Consider the following 5360-nt stretch of genomic DNA (forward strand, 5'->3'; position numbering starts at 1 on the left):
TTTCTGTAGCATTCCTCCTACGTGTGGAAGGTCCTATTCCATGTAAATATATTTTTAATAATCACTCTTGACTCCTTTTATTTTCTCACCTATGACTAGCCATTCACCAGCAGAAATCGACCTGTCGCTTTAAGAATTGTCTCCTCACTCCAGGCCACGCCCACTAGTCATGTGACGTATAACCAGGAAGTGAGGAGTATTTAGTTGAAGCCTTGCTGCCCATTCAGTAACATCCGGGCGCCTGGGGGAAGCACCGCAGGTTTGTGGCAGGCAGTCGGTGAGCTGAGGTAAGAGTATGTAGGGAAGAGCTGGTGGCCACGTACACGTGAGGCACTTAGAGTTAAGTGTTCTGACCATTGCCGCCCGTGTTTTGTGTTTCTTGTCCAACAGTAATGCAGCACTGTCTGTCTCCCTTCTGAGCCCATGACACAATTCGAGTAAGAATCGCGAGTGAGTCTTGAGTCGTTTCCTTTTCTCCACCGTGTTCTGTTTTTAAATAATTTCCTTAGCGCACGCATGTCACAAATAGAGTCTTTTTCACGTGCGTCTTTGTCCGCTTTATAGAATCACACATCAAGTATTCTCACAATTGCTGTGTAGCCGTAAGACACCCACGATTTCCACAATGATTTAGTGGGTTGATGCTAATTTCGCATAATATGGAACGAATGCTCGGTTCCAACAACCAATGGTAATTACATGGGGCGCATAACTCAGAATGAGGTGATTATATGCGCAAAAATGAGAGTTCACACGGAAATGGGCACTGTTCATTCTAATTCTAAATAGATCATTTTCTGATTGCCCAGAACTGTATGTGCTTTTTTCAGGTTCATCTGTACACAGAGGACTCCCTGAACCCTTTTTACCACCTTCGCAAGTATATGTAGGTGGCACACAGACGCTCCAGGGTTGGATGCACCTTAGTGCGTGTAGACCGCCCGGTGTGTCGATAGGTCCTGACGAAAACCTGTGATTACACTAAAAGGTTGAAACATGTAGACCGTCAATATTTGGATAATACTTTAGGTCAAATTAAACCTACATTAGTATTACACTTCACCACTTTTTTAACCGTGACCCTGCTGCTCCATATTAAATTTGTTAGGGAGTACAGTAGGATTACTTTTAACTTTATTTCACTCACTCACACACGTCACTTACACGAACTGATATAATAACAAACCTGCTCCGCTGTAATCAGGCGTTGAAGCACACCCGAGTGGTATTCGACTGCTCAGGTGGACCCCGATGATGAAGCATGTCACCAACTAGGTTGGTGAGTGAGGGGTTTCATAAAAAATAAATAATTTCTCTTTTTACTTCTCTGAGAACTCTCTAACAGACAGAAGGTCTTTACCTTCTCTCATTTAAGGATACCCCCTTCTTTGTTTATTTTGGAGTAAAGAGAGAGAGCCACTGGGGCCTTTTCCCCCACCTGAAGGAAGATCTTGATTGTCCAGGTTAGAATCATCTTTATTCTCCTGCTCAGGGTTTAATTCCAGGTCAAAGAAGGTTTTACTTCTTGCCCTTTCCTCATTCCCTGCCCCACCCACTCTGTCTTTCTAAGGTCGTCTAAGGTCGTCTCAGAGCAAAATCTCAATAAGACGTTGGGTGTTTGCTCTTCTTCCTGTCCTCAACTTCCTAAATGCACACATGGCTCTCACTTCTGGAAATGAGATGCCATTGTATCTAGTTGTCAGAGAGCCACTGGCTTCTCCTCTAGAAGACATACTAGTGTTATGTGCTGTAGGCACCTACCTAACCTAGTGGAGACTAAACTCTCTTGAATTGGAATTTCGTGTGCTAGACCCTTGGCTTACCCAACTCAAAGTTCAATCTTTTTTATTTATTTTTTTTTTTTTTGAAAAACCTTTATTAGCATTTCAACCAATAACAAGTATGGCCTACAACCCCCCGGGGCCGGCCGCTAAGCAGTCAAAGCAACAAAGATCCAATGTTAACACAGGCAGAACCTCGGGGAGCAGAATCTCCATGCTCATATATTCTCGGCCAGTGAACGGCGCAAGTAGGACACCAGGATTAAGAAGGCTTTCATTTTATAATAGGGAGAGACGAAAGGATCAGGTGCCAAACAATTTCCCAGCAGCGAAAAATGGCAGGCAGAATAATAAACGTAAACAATAAACGGCAATCTATCGAGTCAATGGTGCTAAAACAGGAAGTGCAGGATGTAGAGAAGTATCATGACCAGTTGCGCCTGCAGTCCCATGCCCTAAAACCCAGAAAACACCCCGGAAATTGTGGCACACATGAAAAAGCAGTGATTCGCAACAAAGGAGTTGTACCACGCTGATCCCCGAAAAGAAAAACAAAGAAGAATCAGAGAAGAAAAAGGAGGCCATGGAAAAAAAGGGTAAAGACTAAAGAATCCCCTTCCCCAACCCCCCACCCTGCACCTCTGCAGATGAGTACGGCCCCCCCCCCCAGCAGTGTGCCTGTCGCCCTGGAACTAGACCCGAAATATAGAAGAACAGAGAAAAGGGAGTAAGAAAAGAACCCCACCAGACGGGGGGTAGAGAGAGTATTAATAAACTGGAGGAGGGCCTTCAAAACATGCCCCCGGCTTCTCCCTCCTGCACGGTAAGTTTTCCCCAAAGCAAACAGGAAGCAGCACAAAATCGACCATGTCAAAGAAAGATGGGGAGCATTATGCACCAATTATACTAATAGCTATGCCATGAGAGCACGCAACCCCTGAGCCCGCCCGTGTACTAGATGACCACCCCTGAAGGATCAGCCTTATCCTTGACCACTCTTTGCAAATCTGCCCATGCATACCCCTCGACTCAGCGCCATGTCCAATGTTACAATGTAAAGGAGTGTCCAAAGACGACCGGGAAGCGACGCACACAGGTGGGGTGGAAGTCTCTGAGTACTAACACAGTCCGCATCATGGAGGGACGTCTTTCCCAGTGTTGCCCCAGGATCTGCACTGCACACAAGGTACAGGAAGGCGGAATCAGCCAAAGTAGACAACCGTTGCTTGAATTTTCCCTGGGTCGCCGGAGGCCGTGCACGGGACGAGGCCACCACCTCCCACTCAGGTCCAATACCTCCGGAACAGATCAGACCCACAGCCAGCCGATCACACGGAAACATACTGTCCGGAGTTTCCAGCTGTTCACTAATCTCAGGGGTGGCCGCAACATTGTCCTCCTGTGTGCAGTGTGGGAAGTCCCTGTGTACCTGAGGACAGGCAGGCCGCAACCGTCCCGACGCTGATGCCACACCATCGAGCTTACTCCCCAAGGCCCCGATGCCATGAACCAAGGTGGAATGAAGGGCACCGAGAGCCTCGAGGAGGTCGCCGTACCCCAGCACAGCTCTCTGCGATCGCTCCGCCACACTCCCAAAAGTCACACACTCCCAATCCTGCTGTGACCCGGTGGACAGGATGGTAGGCCTCATCATAACAAGATGGCCGCCGGGTAGGCCCGACCCGTATTGGGACCGGGACCCAGGGACGAGCGCTTCAAGGTCCACGTCGCTGGAAACAGGGTTCCGGGGGCAGGCAAAAATTTATTTATCCGTTGTGTGGTCACGGGCAACAGTCGTCCCCACCACGGACCAGCGCCCGCGAAAATCCGGGAGCAGCCCGCAAGAGTCAGGGCGAGTTACGGGCGGCGTCCGGGCAGCTCACCGTCAAAGGCAGGGGCAATCACCGGAGAATCTCAGAATTGCCACCCCGGGCATGCACTCGGTCCGCTACGCTTAGCGGTAGGAACGACCACGGCGACAGGTAGGCCGAGGTGTGCGCCGCTCCGGTGGTCCGACTCCACCCAGTCACCACAGGCCGCTGTTGTCGAACTGCCACCCGGCCAAGGCGTCCACTCGAGGTCCTGGCTCCAGGGCTGCACGGGCCGCAAACTTCAAAGGCACATTTCTCCGGCGGTACCGCCGCCAGAAACTTCGGAGTCACACGGTCGGTTGCCACTCTCATTCACAAATACGAGCGCGTAGCGCAGGCTGAGGATCTCATGCAGGATATCCGTGCGGGATGCGGAGGTTCACGGAGCCGGGAGTCTACGCTGCCGTCCCGGTCGCCATCTTGGCTCCTCCTCTCAAAGTTCAATCTTGATGTACTTAAACGGTAAATAGACATAATATCGAAAAAAAAATATTGCCAAAATATAGTGGTGAAGAATATCGAAAATCCGGTAAGAAATATCGATTTAAATAATATAGAAGTAAGTAATATCGACAGTCATAATATAGTAGTTAAAAATATCGATTTTTTTTATAGTGTTTTAAGTGTTAGTATATGTGTTAAAAGTATGTATTAATATTAGAATGTATGTTAGAATATTTTTAAAGTAATGAATTTTATGTTATTTCATTTTTGTGTAATATAATTCCGTAGCGGGTTGTGGGTTTATAGGGGAGTAGGGTGGGAAGTAATTTAATTATTGTACATTAAATAATAATTTATAGGAATTATTAATTATTTTTAATTTAATTTTGCGTTTTACTTCTGTAGCGGGTTGTGGGTTTATAGGGGAATAGGGTGGGAAGTAATTTAATTGTTATTAGTTAATTATTAATTAGTATTAAAAATTAATTGGTTGTTGATTAATTATTAATTGGTAAATAATTTGTATTAATTGGTAATTAATTTGTATTAATTGTTTAATTGATAATTATGTTAATTGTATTCATTTAATATTTGTAGCGGGTAGTGGGTTTATAGGGGAATATGGGGAAGTAATATAATTCTAAAAAATTAATTATGTAAATAATTTGTGTATATTGATAATTAATATATTATTAATTAATTACTAATTGGTATTATTTGCATTTATTAATGTTTGTTATAGAAAAATTATTGGTTGTTAATTAATTATTAATAGGTAATTAATTAATCAAAAATGTCTTGGTATTTATAATTAATTAATTATTAAATATTGTGTGATTGGTAATTAATTTTAATACTTTTTTTGGTATTAATAATTCATTTATTTGTAATAAAATATTAATTTATTATTTTCCCTACTATTGCACTCACTGGAGTGGGAATAGTAATTTTTACCCCTACGCTATCCAACGTGTTCCCTACTATTACACTCACTGGAGTGTGAATAATAATTTTTACCCCTACGCTATCCAACGGTTTCCCTACTGTTGCACTCTTTGGAGTGGGAATAGTAATGTTTACCCCTACGCCATCTGACGTTTTCTCTACTGTTGTAATCACTGGAGTGGGAATATTAAATTTTGCCCTCCCGCTATTCAACGCTTTCCCTACTGTTGCACTCTCTGGAGTGGGAATAGTAATTTTTACCCCTACGCTATCCAACGCTTTCCCTACTGTTGCACTCTCTGGAGTGGGATTAGTAATT

Source organism: Triturus cristatus, chromosome 11 (assembly GCF_964204655.1).
Source record: "Triturus cristatus chromosome 11, aTriCri1.1, whole genome shotgun sequence".
In the NCBI taxonomy this organism is placed as follows: Eukaryota; Metazoa; Chordata; class Amphibia; order Caudata; family Salamandridae; genus Triturus; species Triturus cristatus.